This window comes from Corvus cornix, chromosome 3, assembly GCF_000738735.6.
Source record: "Corvus cornix cornix isolate S_Up_H32 chromosome 3, ASM73873v5, whole genome shotgun sequence".
In the NCBI taxonomy this organism is placed as follows: Eukaryota; Metazoa; Chordata; class Aves; order Passeriformes; family Corvidae; genus Corvus; species Corvus cornix.
In genome coordinates, this window is record NC_047056.1 from 77,905,771 (window position 1) to 77,921,524 (window position 15,754).

Genomic DNA, 15,754 nt, shown 5'->3' on the forward strand with positions numbered 1-15,754 from the left:
CAGGCCCCTGGCTCCTCTGGGGGTGATGAGCACTTCTGGTCCTTTCTTGCAGGGCTCTGCAGCAGCTGTTCGCAGGAAGCCCCTCTGTCACTTGGCCCTGGGCTGATGCCACCATAGAGTTGTCCATCAACCCCTGAGGCAGTTTGAAGGGGAATGTTTTCTCTATCACTGTTAGTGATGGATTTTCATCCAGTTTATATCATGATGTTTGCATTGCTCTGGCACCAGGAGCTAGAGTTGTGCATTCATTCAATTTACCCCAGGGTAGTTGCTACTGATTTGGTTCAAACCTGGTGTTGTAGTGTCCACACTACTGAGGCAATCACAGTTACACCAGTTCCTTGAAGGATTCACTATTCCAGTGTGGTTTTCTGCCTCATGTCCTTCCATTTCAACTGTATTAGTCTGTTTAATGATGCCAGAAGGCCACATATTTGCTCTCTGTGAAGCCTCAAACAGTAGATGCATGCTTTTAAATAGTTAAATAAACGTTAATTATGATTCACAAATAGTTTTTCCCCAACTATTAAGTAATATCAAACACTGAATTTTTCAGTCAGTAAATGTTTTTCCAGCTGCTGAGTGGGACCAACTATTCAATATTTTTACAGAGTTATTTTTGCAGCTGTTCGGCTGCTTTAAGCATGAAAGTCCTATGTTATTTTGTAGGGCTTGACAGCCTTGGATGCACAGTGGGACAAAAAGCCTGTGGTGGGAGTGGAATGATTACAATCTTCTGATGCACCTTGGTTAGCTGTGGATAGTTTGGGCTTCATCCAGATAAGCTGAAAATACCATATTGGGCACTTTCAAAAGTCTGTGGTTTTGCAACATTTTCTCACAAAAATGTGAAATCTTTTTCTTTCCCACTGTTATTACACAGGTGGAAATTAGTTATTTTTTCCTTTTCAAGATCTTGAGACATTCTGTGAGGGATTCAGCCAGTGTGAATTATTTCATGAAATAGCGGTTTGATTCGTTGCACCTCCTTGCAAATAGTATAATACCAAAGAATTTTGTCTTGGAAGTGCATATTATGTGCCTTACACAGAAAGATCTTAAAACATTTTAGACTATCAATTAAACCACAGGTCATGATGATAGTGAAAGAGACATTGTTTTCACCCACTGTGGCAACTGCCCTGGCAGTGAGCACATGGCTCACATTTTCCCAGTGATTCATTAGCCAAGCCAGTAAAACATCCTATGCAGTCTGACACTGTGGCTTACTGGTAGCTGTTCTTCAGATGATTGCTCACATTGACATGATGCATAGCAGCGTCAGAACACTCACTTTGGAACTGACCTTTTTTGTGCATCTCTTTTCTCTGGTTTTCCCACCAGGTCTGCTCTGCTGCCTCACAGCACTGCAGTTCGCATAAGCAGTTGCTGTAAGTCTGTGAAGCTACGAGTAAGACATCTCCTTCTAAATATCACTGGTGTGTTTTGGTGAAGCCACAGGCAGCCACAGGGTGCACAAAGGACACAACACTGAGCACTAGGGAGAGGACGATGTTGGTAGGGCAGAAGACCAAACCGTCAAGGGTAAATTCTGTTTGATGTTCAGCTGTGTTGGTTTTTTAAGCCAAAACAGAAAAGAAGCAGGATAAAAAGCCTTCACAAAGCAGAAGTGTGAGTGTAATGAAACGTAGTGACTAGACAAATGAAAAAAAAAGAAAATGTTCATTATAAAACCCACCAAACTTCAATTTCAAAGCCCCATAAGAAGAGGTGGTCTGTCAGCCACCCAGCTTGGACTGGGCACCCAACTGGAACTCATGGTCTGGGTTCAGTTCCCTGCCTCAGTCACAGGTTTCCTGTGTGTTCTCAGGCAACCTCCTTCATTTGCCCCATGACTGACTTCCTCATTTGTGCAGTGGAGATTATCTTCCTCACGTTCATTGTGAGCACAAAGACTACTGATGTTGCTGAAGGACATGATGTTGCGATGGGAAGAGCCACCCTGGAGACCAGAGCGAGAGAGGTGTGCTTCCTCACAGGGGATAGTCACCCATGCTGCTTGCATTTTTGTGTTAAGGAGTAAAGGAAATTATTTCTAGATCTCAAAAGGGTTGATTTTTTTTCTTTCCAAGTCTTTCAGGCCTATTTTTTTGTGGAGTTTGGCTGCCCCAGTGCAGCAGCAGGCATTTGGAATATTCCCTGTCTCTCACCTTTCTCTGCTCAGTCTGTCTGCTTATGGCTTTGAGTCACTCCTGTCTGCTCAATACGTGCACCTGGCACAACCCAATGGGATCAGAAACACAGCTTCTGTCGTCTCCCAACTTACGTGGAGATCTCCTAACACGTAAACACGGTTGTGTGTAAGAAAGAAACCAAAGAGTGCTTGAGGCTGATTGGAGGGGCACCAAAAGTGACCCTAGCAGCTGAGGAAGGTGGTGCTAGGCAGTGGAATGCCACACTCATGGACTCCTGCCAAGGTGTGGCTGCTAAGGATGTCCACATAGCCCATCACCACCACTGGCCTTCAGCCCCTCTGCTCCTCCACTCAATCCCTAATAAGCAGAAATACTCATTTAAGGGATTTTTATATACTCTCACTTGGTGCTGATGCTAATTCTGAGTAAGGAATCAGAAATGACAAGTCACATGCCTTTTGATGTGCCCTTTTATCTCCTTTGGGTTGGGAGTTAAACCTCTAAGTGTGAGGACTTCTCAGTACAGGAAAAGCAATGTCTCGTTCCTTCTGAGGCTGGTCAGCTCAGAGTCCTTTGCCGTGAGGAAACAGGGGCGGTTTGAGATGTAGTGCTGTTGACATTGGATGTCGCCTCTCTGCCTGCAGTGCTTGTCCCTTTCCCCAGCAAACTGGGAATTCAGTCTGCTTACAGCTCTAAAGGATTAGTGCCTGAAAATGCAGCAGCTGCTTAGTTGTCCAGTGCTGTTTCAGCCCTTTGCCCAAGCTACAAATAATGAGTTATTGAGCTAATTTAGTTTTATAGAGAAGTGTTCTTCGTCTTGCAAATCAGGAAGGCTATTTAACACAGTGTAATTGGCTTCAGCTGTAAGATTCAATACACTTATCTAGGATTACAGTTCAATAAAATCTAATTGTGCTGAGAGCAACAGGAATTATAGAAACACCTGGGGATTGCTTTCTGCCTTTCCCATGAACAAGGTGAGCTGGATGTCTTCTGATCCTTATGGTTTGGGTTACGCTGTTCCTTGACCTGCCCACTGGCAGGAGCAGCTTGAGGTGGCACTGTTTGGCATGGGGAGGTGAAGCCAAGCAGGTGAAATGATGGGTGGCCTTCTCCAGTCAGCTCTGTGTGAGTGATGCTCTCATTTCTATGTGCCCAGCCTAAGGCAGGCTGGGGGAACGCGAAGTAAACGATGTCTGGTCATTATGATGGTGGTGATAATAGGATCCATGAGGTATGTGAGATTAAAAGCCCTATAACATTGCGGGCCAAGTCATTCACAGAGGACGAGGCCTGAAATCAGTTCAGTGCCTAAACATCCTTTTGTCTTGCCTCACCCAGTATAGAAATAAATACAGGAAAACAAATATTTTTTCAGTATTTCCTGTCACTATTTACCAAGTAAGAAGCTGTGTAAAGCCAATTGCCACTGGGAAACATTTGCTGGCCATCGTGCATTGGCTTTACGACGGTGTGCTGCAATTGTAGAGAGCCTTTTTGCCCAAGTATTCATTAATGAGGTTTTCATCAGCCACTGAACAAATGGGGAAGCATTAGATTTAATTTTTCACTTGCAGAGGTTCAGGGAAAAGCACTTTTAAGTGGGATGAGGACACTGGCACAGGTAGCAAGTAATTTGGGTTGATGGCTGAGCAGACGGTGTGGCAAGTGTCCTTGTGACAAACATGAGGTGCAAACTTTGTTGTTCTCTTGTAGAGAGACATCCCAAACAACAATCCTTGATCTAAACATAAGCTTGTGTCATTAGTGCTTACCTAACACCATGCTTACTTTCACTATTATTTCTTCCAGTTATTAATTATCCTGGTGCAAGCAGAAAAGGAAAAGTGTACTTTCAGACCGAAGTAACACATTTGGCCAGTTCCAGTACACTGACTTCATGAGCAATAAAATATGTAACATTGCTTGCTGCAGCACGTGCTGTACTAATCATTCTCTGTGCAACTGCCTACTTTTTACATCATTTTAAACAGATGCCAGGACTACAGGGAGTAATAAAACAAGATAATAATGGCAGAACAGGTAGGTTTTGTCATACAAGTTAAAAACAAAACAAAAAAAACCCCACCTCTGAAAGCCATGTGAACTGTAGAAAGCAGCTCTTTTCACCTGACAATGTTAAGCTATAATTACTGAGTGCAGAAAACATCTTTTCTACAGGAACAAGTGGTGAGAATGGACCATGCAGGATGTCCCTGAAGCTGCTGCTGTCACATTTTGAGAGCAGAGAAGAGAGATTGATAAGAATTTTTTTTTTTTTTTCTGTTATGGAGTTGGCTTTGCTTGTGGCCTAATGATTGCTGGTTCTTACTACTTCTTTAGGTGATAGTTAACTGGGATGGTGATAATACTGATATTAAACTTCTGTTTTCAGGTGACAGGAAACTGAAGAAGAAATTCATGTCATATCTAAGTTTTCAGTTGGAGTTGAACTGTCAGGGAGAACTAGATAGACATTTGAAATAGTCTTTGCTGTTTTGGTTACCTTTATGAGGTGATAAACCCTGTTTCTCTTTGTTTCCCACGCCTTTATTTTTTTCATTGGGACATTCAAGAGTTGGTGCAAAATTAACTAAGAAGCAAATGCAGGGGGCACTTCAAAATTTGTCCACTTTGCATGCATCAAAGTACTAATGTAAGCTTGTGCACATTACCTGCTGGTATGCAGCAGCAGACAGCAAATGGTTTGTTAGTGTTGGCAGTGCTCTCATGAAGCTAAATACAATTCTTACACTTGCTGGCTCGACAGTGAAAAGTGCTTTTAATTCCTATCCAGTTTTTTTCTGCTTCCTCTGTCTTTATATTGCCACCCTCGTAGCTTGGAATAATAAAATGAAACTTGGAAGAGTTTATGAAAGTCACAGTCAAAAACATGCATTATCTTAGGTCAGGTAGATGAAACCAGTGCTAACTAGGTCCAGTCTCTTCTCAAATCTGGCCAAAATAGTGTTTCACCTCACATTTTGGGAGTGTGGCAGTCCATTTCTCTCTAAAATAGCTGAAGCTGGTAAAAGTGGTTTTCAGAAAAATGCAAGATTCCCCAAGATGTTGCAAGGTTGATGATACTCCTTGGATTCTGTGCTGAGCAGGGCTAAATCCATATGATTTCTGGACATTATATCTAAACTACAATTGAAATTCCATCTTGTTTAGTATTGTCATAGGATTGTTTCTGCAGTAATTTCTTATTTCAAAAAAATTGCATGCATGAAGATTTTTTTAAAGCAAGGCTTTCAAGAACAGTTCCACTCCATTCAAAAGAGTACAGTATTTTGCAGCTATGTCTTATACTAGTTTCATGTCCAGCTATCTGCCACAGTTAAGGAAAATAAAATCTAATGTCTTCTTCAGCCAGTAGATCATTTCCTTTTCCTCTTTTATGCCATTTGTTTTAGCTTTTCTCCTCCTGCACAGCTTTGGATTTTGTCTGTCTTCTTGTTTTAAAATCTGCTGTTGTATTACTCTCAGTACACAGTGCTTAGATGGGTCGTCCTCCACCTTCTCCAAAGTATACCAAGGTTCTCCTATCTCATGCCTTGTATTTAAGAATTAGTGGCATGATGTGTAATCCATGAGTTACTGATACAAGCTGAGAGTTGTGCCTCCAGCTGTGCTGGTGATGTACTCCAGCTGCTGGTGGGTGCTCAGTCTGCAGCACCAGGCTGGAGTTACTGCCAGATAAAATACAAAAATTGGGCATCATATCAGCAACACGGTTCCAGTGGAATGGTTTAGGTCTAAGGGTAAAAGCTAATACAGACATAGCCATTAATTTCTCACCCCTCCAGGGCCGTACTTCTAATTAAGACCATGCATACACTATTGAATGTTTCTAGTACTATCCCCTCAATCTATAAATTATTGGTCCATTTAATAGGGCTCTGCATACAGTCCCAGCTCAGACACCTGCCTGGTACCCACTGATCCTGGTCCTCCTGCCACAGTCATCTCCTCTTCATTTACTTGCTAATGGAATAGCCTGCTCTCTCTGTTATAATCTCACATTGTTTCTCGAATTGGCTTCTTTTTTCTTTCATTGTAATGACTTTGCTATTCCAGGGCAGATTCCCTGGCAGAAGACTCACAGCATGGCAGTCTAACATCACCCTTATCCTGGTAGTAGCAACCACCCTATTTTTTGTCACCTTTTCTTCAGAAAACACCGCTAGAGGCAGTTGCAGCCTTACTTGATCTTTCCCTATGTAGAAGATGTGAAAATACTTAATGAATCATTTTGGGGAGGTGTGACCTGCGGGATGCAGATGCGTGGGAGCGTTTATTTGTTGAAAGCATCAGAAGGGGAATCACTCCGTTATCCGAGTACCCATGTCAAAAGGTGGGAAATCGGCATGCTCTGAAGTTTCACTTTACCTTGATTCTTCTCCTAGCTATCTCTTCCTGGAAGGTAGTTAATTTTGGAAAAGTGCACAAAGAGAGGAGAAAAGCAGCATGTAAATTCCCAGGATTTCCTTTGGGGGAGAGATCCCGCAGAGGAAGGAGGGAACTCTTTTAATAATCTTTGCAGCATTTAATCCCAAGAAAGCGCAATAAAATCAGTGCTTCCACTGAGAGTTGGTAGCGAATTTTTTCTGTAACAAGACCAGTTTTTAGTTTCTTTGTAGTACAGTCTGATTAAGACTGTATCAAGTTGACTGAGGAGAGCAAAATCTGGTTCTGACAGATGTTTCCCATGATCTGAAGAATACAAATACTCCTGCAAGGTGACAGACGGCTTGTTTACATAAGAATTTTTTTTTTTTTTTAATTAAAAAGAAGAAAAACCAACAAAAACACACAAACACAAAGCAACATTCAGATCAGTCATTCTGATCAAGGCAGTGTCAATTATTAGGCTGTAAAGGGAACTGATGACTCAACTTGGGCACAGCGCTGCGGCAATCTCCGATTTTCGGTTTCATAACAGGTTCTTTTCAGGAATGCTTTTCATTGATACCTGCTGTTTGAATGTGTCTCTGGGAGCGCATATCACTTTGTGATGGGGATGTGAGACACTGGTGTCAGCGTGCTCCGAGTGGCTGGGCAGAATTTGGGAGGCATTCCTGTACCTTGATGGGATGCCCAGTGGGAGAAGGGTCCTCTGACCCATCGCACTGTGCACTCGTACCTGCACATCACCAGTGTTGTTACCAAGGTAAACTTTATAGATAAGTTCACATCAGTAAAAAAAGCACTTTGATTCAGAAAGCGAAATGTTTTCATGAGATCCCATGCTTAGTAATTCCAGCGAGTGCGCTTGTTAAAGCAGGTGAGTCAGAAATGGAAATGCAAAGCATTTCTCTGAACAGTGGCCGGAAATTAGCTTTGAAAACTGAAACAAAGCCCCAACCACAGTTTTATCTATTTACCTAACAGTTTTAGACCTGTGAAAATCCCTTTGTCTTTAGGACACATTTCGATTCCTCTCTTGTAGTGCTGGTGCGATCCTTAGGCTGGATGATCTGCCATGTCAGGACTATCTTGGTGTGTCTTAATTTTTTGGTTTAAAGAATTGGGTGCCCTGTTAGTGTCTTCATTGCCTGTGGTGCTGCCATATTCTGTCATGGCTTGTGGTGGAAGTATAAGGCAGGATGGGATGTTGTAATATTTGAGTTAATGTAATACTGAGGAAGAAGACCAGGGGAATTGAGTGGAGTCACTCAGCTGCTTATTACCCAGTGCATAAGCTGTGTATATATATGTGGCACATGGGGCTATCTGACTGTTCTGGCACCAAAAACTCCTTGGTTTGGGGCTGGCTGCTCCCCAGCTTAGCATGGGGAGCTTCAGTGGTCACAAGCCCCTCTGTCAGGACATAGCCCTCTGTCTATAGGGAGAGGGCAGAAGGGGGGTCATGAACATTTTCAAGTCAGTAGTGGTTGTCTTGCTGAGAAAAAACTTAAAAATCAGTGTATTGAGTGATAGATAGCAATATTCTTTTCCTCATCCTGCACCTTTCTTCTCTGCTGACATCTTGGTACCTCTTGCTTATCCTTGAGACTGAGTCTGGATGCTTTGGACTTGTCACCCAGCCTCAGACAGCGTAAGGACTGACTGCTTTCCTGACAGCTGTAGTGTGGTCTGAGGCCCATCATTGTAAATCATGGTGGAGGAGGACAAAGTAATAGATGTGTTTAAGAGACTTGCAATTCCCACGGCAAGGCTGGTAAAGTAGAGCTCATTTCAAAGAGAAGGCGGTTTGGTGATTTTTTCTTAATTACTGTTTACCTAAATAAATAAATAATGCATATTCATGGCTTTAACTAGAGTAAGTCATGTTGAAATGTTTACCTCTCCCGAGGATAATTATTAAGGGCGGGGTGTGGGGTGCAGCAATTAATAATAAAACATTTAGATGAGATTACAGAATGTTCTGATTGGAATAGTAAACATTATGCTAGAAATAAAAGCAAATAAACAAAGCTGTCTTGAATTCAAAAAAATAAATACTATGCCATCTGAAGAAACATGCTGAACAGAAGCAGTTTGGGTATGTGAGGGACGTGCCCTTGGAGCTCTTCAGTATCACAGGGAGGCTTCTTCAGTATAAAAAGCCATCCCTGTGGAAGAAAGCCCCTCATTTCCAGTCTGGAAAAAGGATAACACAAATATTGGCATCCACACAGATTAGTGTAGCAGATATAACACCTATCTGCACCACTTTGAGGCTGGGGTCCATTGATTCTTAAACCACACAATGGAGAGTATTTCACCTTCTTACATCAGTAGTAAATAAAACCTTCATTTGCATTGTGAGCCTCCTCCCTCCTCATTTTGCACATTCCTTTGAATGAAATTCTTTGCTCGGCTGAGAGTTTGAAATTTGGACTCATCCTTTCATATCGTTTGGCTGTGGTTCCTTATCTGGTTAATCAGATCAAAGAGAGCCAGTGATGTGTTCTAAGATTCTTGTGACAGCTGTGTACCATTAGGTTGAATGATTAAAAAACCCCCATAATTGCAGTGCAGCGCAGTAGATACAGATTGGTCTTTCAGTTTAACATACGGTAGCAGGCAAACTGAGCCTTTGACAAAAGACCTGCTGCTTTAACCCCATGCAGACAAAGCTGGTCTTCCCCCAGCCCCACCTGCCCCCAGCTATTTTGGGCCAGCAGAGGAGTGTGGTCGAGCAATGGGTGTATCTGTCCTGTTGCACTAGGTTGGGGCTGAAAAAGAAAAAAGAGGACAGGCAGAAAGCAGGTAGGGAGCACCAAGGTAGCCTGTGAGGACCAGTAGCCTCAAAGCTCCTTGTGCAGCTGGGGTGGGCTCTCTTATCGAGCTGTCTCTTTGCAAGTTGTCTGGCCTCTCCGGGCCATTTCCTAGCTTGGGCATCTTTTGGGGATGAAGGCTTCCAGACCCCCTCATCTAGACCAAATTGGTCTCTTCTAAAGTAGCTTCCCAAGTGCTAGGATGCTTGCTGGCACCTAGCATACCCGGCGTGCTGCTGCCATGTGTCTCCTGGACTCCCTCTCATCTAGAAACTGAAAAGTGGCTTCTCTTAGACTGGAAGTGCGGTCTGACTATTAGATGTGGTGGAGTCCTCGCTTATGTCAGTCACTAGTGCAAGTCTCTTGCTGTCTCTGAAATAGAGCAAAATGTCGAGGAACAAGCACTGGCGGATGGGCTGTCTTGCTCCCAGCACAGGTGGAGGGAATGTCCCGTTGACTTTGGTTCTTGTGAGGCATCTTCACAGCTGGTTCTTTCTGGCTGATAAATTACCTCCACCACGTTTTGTTACTCACTTCAATGGATAAACCTTTTTTCCTGACCCATCTGCCTGCTCTACAGGATCTGTGAATGGTGTCTGTATCCCAGAAGACGAGGGTGCTAATGGTGGCACAAGGTGTCCTGTTGGTCCATCTCCCCTGTAGCAGAGGGGTGTGGTTTTTTAAACATGGTGCATTTTTCCCCATCAAAAGAATATTTCTGGGCTACAGACAAGATTTCTGTGGAGCAGAAATATCCATTTCCATCTTCACCTCTTTTTCCTAAGGGTTTCTGGGAGTTTCAGCTGCACGCCTTCTGGCAAAGTCAGCGGCAGCAAGGCAGCCAGAGCCTCGTGTGGGTTTTTGCAGGTTGAGACCATGTTGCACACACAGAGTGTACAGCACAGTAAACCTGATATTAGCTCACAACTAATTATCTGTATAAAAATTCCCCTGCTCGCCGGTTTGCCGTTAGAGGCTCACTGGTAAGATTTATGACTGGCTAAAATGAAGTACCATTTCCTTTTTCTCAACATTACTGTGCGTGGCCTCTCTGGCTTTTCTTGTTAAACAGACCTGAGTTCACCCAAGAGGGAACATATTTTTGAAGCTCTTTCCCATCACCATTCTGCCTTTCTCTTTTTGTATTTTTAACAACCACTGAAGGTTACCCACAAAACAATTTCGGGTCTTTTGACTTTCCCCTGGAGAAAGGGGTGGAGACAGAGAAGCTAAGAGGCAGCTCCTTCATGGGAGATGCAGCACTTGCCCACTTTCAGCCCTATCAGTTTTCACAGGCTTAGGGTAGGTGTGTACCTCCATCAACATGGATGTACACATCTACCTCTTCGTAGTTTGGTGAGCAATTGTTGCATCCAGAATTTATACGACCTAGAGGATATTTTCCTCACTTCATGCTGTAACGTGGGGGACCAGCTGTACAGCTGGAGCAAGACTGTTTCTCCTGCCCTTATGTTGCACACGTATATCCTCATTCCACAGGCTGATGAAAACAAGACCACTGCCTGAACTTTCTGAACTTCCAAATGTGTGACTGACTTCATCCTAAATCACCTTAAAATTAGTTTGTGTAACATTGTAAGACAGTTGGGGTTTTTTTCTGAGTACAGAGGAAAAAAAAGGGAGCAATGTTGAGCTGCTGCCATCTCTTCCCAGTTGCAGTTAGACGTAGTTATTTTTGTATTAGAGCTTGGAGGAAAACCGGTAGAGATGCCAGATAAACCTTCCCAAAACAAACATTTGTGTTAATACTTAAATATTGTTCATCTTTTGCAGCATTTACTTATCTCTTTCCCACATGCTGAACCTTATGGGCAGTTTTTGTGGTTGACTGTGGCCTGTTCTTTCGTTCTGGATGTTAACGGGTTTCTCAATTTGCAGTTTTTAAAAGAATTTAGCAGTAAAAGTCTAACTGTGATAATCATTCAACACGGGAACATCTTTTTTGCGTGGCAAGTGTGTGTTTTTGTGGGTCATGTGTGTTGGGTCAGGAGTCCTGGAGCATTAACCCAGTGAGCGGTGTCATTTCATGATGACCTGGGAAGCATCCTTGTCCAAGAGAACCAGCGCTGGCTAGTCAGGTATCATCTTCCTACATGCCAGACTAAGGGACAGCAGTTTCATCCTCATCACTGCACCATCTCATTTTCTCCTGTTTGCATGTGTGTTAACCATAATTTCCAGCCCTTAAGGGGAAATAAGGTAGGTATCTGAATTTTCATCAGATCTGACACAAAGTATTAGTCTGCGGCTTTTGCTGTTGGCTTTACTGCATAGGACATAAATATTCAACTCGTGTCATAAGGTTACTGGGGAGGGTTTTTTTCTCACAGAATGTATTAACTTTCCTTTCACACCTAGCCATTCTTTCATGAGTCATAACCCCAAGATAAAATATTTTCGGTGGTGGCTTTAAGTCAAGTATATTCCAATGAGAAAATCATTCAGGATTTACATAAAAAGATTCATAAGTTCCTGTGGCAATACTCTTGAACTACAGCCTTATGCCTCTCCTAGTCCTGCCTGGTTGGTGTGTCACAGACCTAACTGCAACCAGAGGACAAAGAGGGGTGGAAAATTCTCCCTGTGCACATTCCCCAGCTACTCTGAAGGTTTTCTGTTTAAGCCTGATTGGTTTTGTTAAGTGTAGCTGGTAAAAATCCAGTTTGCAGACTCCAGAGCACTCCCCTGGCCAGCACAGGGCAGCAGCAGCTGCCTTCCCCTGCAGCCAGCCAGCCAGCCATGGTTGTCTTTATGGTTCTCCTGGTGACTTCAGTCATAGTTTCTAGCCAGAGTGGTTCCTCACATAGTTTTGCCATTTTCCCACATCTGTGGGAACAGCTCAATCTCATCTCCTCTGACTGTTGACACAGCTCACCCAGATAGGGATGCACTGCAGAGCTGGTTATCGCAGCCCTGGGATGGGTGAGTACCTCCCTGTTTCTGGTCCACACCTCCTTGGTTGTGTTGGTTTTCTGCATCCCACCTCTGGGCACTGGGGAAGAAGCTGCTGTGTCCTTCTGACTCCTGTTTTGGCTGCCCCTGGTTAAACAGTGGCATGTGGGAAGAAGCAGGAGTGATGGATGAGCATGTTCTTTCCCTTCGGAAGAACTACGCAGGTTATTATGAGGAAATTAAATGCACTGAGGGTGAAGCAGACCATGTGTCTTTTGTGACATAGGTATCGATACCATCTTGGGTTTAATTTACAGATTTCAGGGATAGATCATGCACTAGATGTCAGGAACACTGCAAATGCCTTCCCAGCCTCAGGCGACCCTTCAAGCTACAAATGTTCCTATGAAGCTATTTCAGCCAGAAAGAAATTACACACAAAACGTAAACAAAACACATTTGCTAATCTCTGATGGTATTGCATGTGACAAAGAGGGATCCTTGACTTCACTGGGATCAATTTCTGCACGTATTTGTGTAAGTAGCATCATTGCACTCCACCAAGTGAGGCACTGCTTCAGAAAACACCATCTCTGTTTGCACACCTGTGCTCACCTCTCCTGGCTCGCAGGTGCACAGAGTTCCTTAAATATTTTTTCTCCTGTCCACATCTGAGAGAAGTTCACCAACTTGTCACCTTGTGTGGCTCCTTTTACTTAGCCCTCATTTTACCCACCCATGCTGAACATCAGGGTAAACCACCCACTATGTATTTGTCGCACTTGTGTATTTGTTGTTCACCTCCCTCAGGACCCACCCAGCATCTCCAGTTTTCTTGAGCACAACTACACGATTTTCAGTCTGAAACATCTTTCATGATAACTGGAGTAATACCCAGGTACATTCATCATGCCCTTCTCAATTCACCTTTCTTGTTTTGTTCGTTGCAAACAGAAGAACTTGCCAATTTTCCTCCTCTTAAGCATTAAAGTTCTATTAAAAACAAAACCTCTCCTTTGAATGCTCTCTCTGTACAACAGAAATCCAAACTGGAAGGTGTTTTATTGAAGCAAATGGTTTTTCAACTTCATGCATTCTTCTGCCAGTTAGGGTGTCTGGTGTGTCTTCCTTTACAGTTGCGTTCCTCAGTGCTAATTTCAGCTGCCAGGCGGTACTGGAAGCCATCAGAAAGGGGGAGAAAAAAGTTAACCTGATTCAAAAATGTACAAGAGGTTGTGAAACAATATAAGTTTTAAAAAAATCAAACAGATTTGCAAAGTGCAGTTTGAAGTATTGTTATTTTTCTAGATTTCTTTGCAATCTGTTAAGGGGGATGCTTTTTTTTAGAATAAATATAAGGTTTTCTTGCAACCTCCAAGACTCCAGGAGCTGGGTCTTCAAGCTGGTGTAGGACAGTGATTTTATGGCCTCCCATGACCCTATAACTGATGTCCCGCATGTGCAGGTCTGTGCTGAGAGCTGAGACCTTGATGTGAGCAAGCCTTGGAGCAGAGAGTGCATCTTCCCCTGCCTAAGATCCAGCTCTTCCCGATGCTGTAAACCTGGCTGATCAGCATGTTAAAGTGCTGAAATTTCTCTTCAGTAGGTGCACTGCTGGCTCTTCATATGAACTCAATTTTTATGTATTCCTGTAAGTTTGCAGCTGTAGTAACAGTTTTGCCTTTAATAATTTGCCTGTTTTAGGGAAAGTCATTTGTCAAATGGAAAGCATGAAGAAGCCCTTGGGCTGAGCGTGGACAGGGGTTAGGTTTCATTCTACCCTAAGCTGACCCCTGGGTAGAGAGATTCCTGCTTTAGTCTTTCAGATCATGTGTAAAACCTGATGCTGGCTGGATCATCCCGCATAGGGCAAGAATATCTGGGGGACATGGGGAGAGGTATGGAGTGAGACATTTGCAGAAGGGAATGAAATGTTTGGGATGCAGCCTCATGCTTTCTACAGCAGTGAACATCAATCAGACCTTCTCAGAAAAGCTTCAGTGGTGCTGAAAATCTTCTTTTCCCTCCCCCGCCCCTTTTTTTTTTCTTATTTCTCTATTCGCAACTTCTGTTTCTTCTCTTTTTCTTCTGATACATTGTGGCAAGTGCAATTTTTGCTCAGGAAACTAACTTATCCTTGAAAACACAGAGCCTTGCCTCGTTTTAGTCCTTTGGCCATTGAGTAAGCAACAGTTATTTTTGTTTTCCCAGTGATTTATGACTGAACAGATTTAGAGTTTATATTTTCAGGTTTATGGGCAATTTAGATAATGTATATTTGGGACCCTAAATATTTGGTACTCTTACAGTCTGTCAATTAATGTTATGCCCAATTGGAGAAAACTGTATAAACTGAAGAGACACAAGCATTGTGTTCCTAGCATAGCCTCATGATTCTTTTCAAGTACCAAATTAGGTAATCCTTAAAGGTAGCAAGAGTTTGAGCTTCTGTTGGTAAACCATCTAGGAGGGTGCCATCCAGAGGGAATAACCTACTTTTCTTAAGTGAACCAATTCTCTGCAAAACTTGGAGTAAAATGCAGTAGGATCAGTGCTCAGAAAATATTGAACTTTTTTTACCAGCACAGCATACTTAGAAAAATAACCACCAAATCTCTCTTCTTTTCACTGCATTTTATTATTCTTTTCATTTTTTACAGAGTCATAAACAGTCATTGGTCACAAATAGACATAGCAGACATCTCTTGGGAAACCAGATCTTTTTACTGAAGAGTTAATTTTGCAAGTTTGTAAAAAATAAGAGGCGTTTTTAAAAAATCTAAACTTCAGGGGTTTATTTTCCTCTTTCTCACCTCCCCCTTTATCTAGCTTTAGTGTGTGGTAATTCTGCAGACACAGCCTTTGCAGTGATCCTGTGAAGATAGATACATGCCACTGCTTGTACTGTTGCTGTCCCCTTCTGTTCAAAAGAAAACCATCTTCCTTTCCACTCCCAGTTGCCAACTTTACTCAAGTAAATAGTAGTTAAGCATTCCAACGTTTTTTTCCAGGAACACAGTAAAGTGTTGGGCGCTGGCAACCTGAAAACCTCGACTTGAGAACCTCTGTAGCTTGAAGCTAATTACTTCTCCTTCCACAAGTATTTTCTCCTCATCCACTTCAGAGTGTGACCACTTCCTTGGTAGATGGGGGAAGCCTTTTCCGGAGTCTGGGATTGGGCCTGTGTGCACTGTGGGATCTGGGCTGTGTGGCGATGCTGGGATTTGGGTGCTGGGGGTTTCATCTCACCTCCTCCAGCCCCCTGGCCCCAGTCCTGCTCTCACCAGCCTTCCCCATCCTGGAGTGCCTCCCCTCCAGGGACTGAGCCCCTTGCACAGACGTGACAGCACAAAGAATTTCCTGTGGGCAGCTGAACATTTTATTGTCTCTCCAGTTTTCTTTTGACATGGACTGGCGTGACAGGTAGCTTTGCTTTAGGGTGGCTGCAGGATTATGGCA

At 43.2% G+C, this 15,754-nt stretch overlaps 1 protein-coding gene across 7 annotated transcripts in view; it reads left to right on the forward strand.

Annotated features, from left to right (window-relative positions):
- Positions 1 to 15,754, forward strand: part of BACH2 (BTB domain and CNC homolog 2) — a 187,790-nt gene that overhangs the window by 87,605 nt on the left and 84,431 nt on the right. Inside the window, exon 4 of one of the 7 annotated variants that reach the window (XM_039568572.1) lies at positions 1,345 to 1,545. The exons of the other annotated variants lie outside the window; for them this stretch is intronic. The gene's annotated coding sequence lies outside the window, so the exon portion shown is untranslated. The remainder of the gene's footprint in view (positions 1 to 1,344; positions 1,546 to 15,754) is intronic. 7 annotated transcript variants of the gene reach the window in all.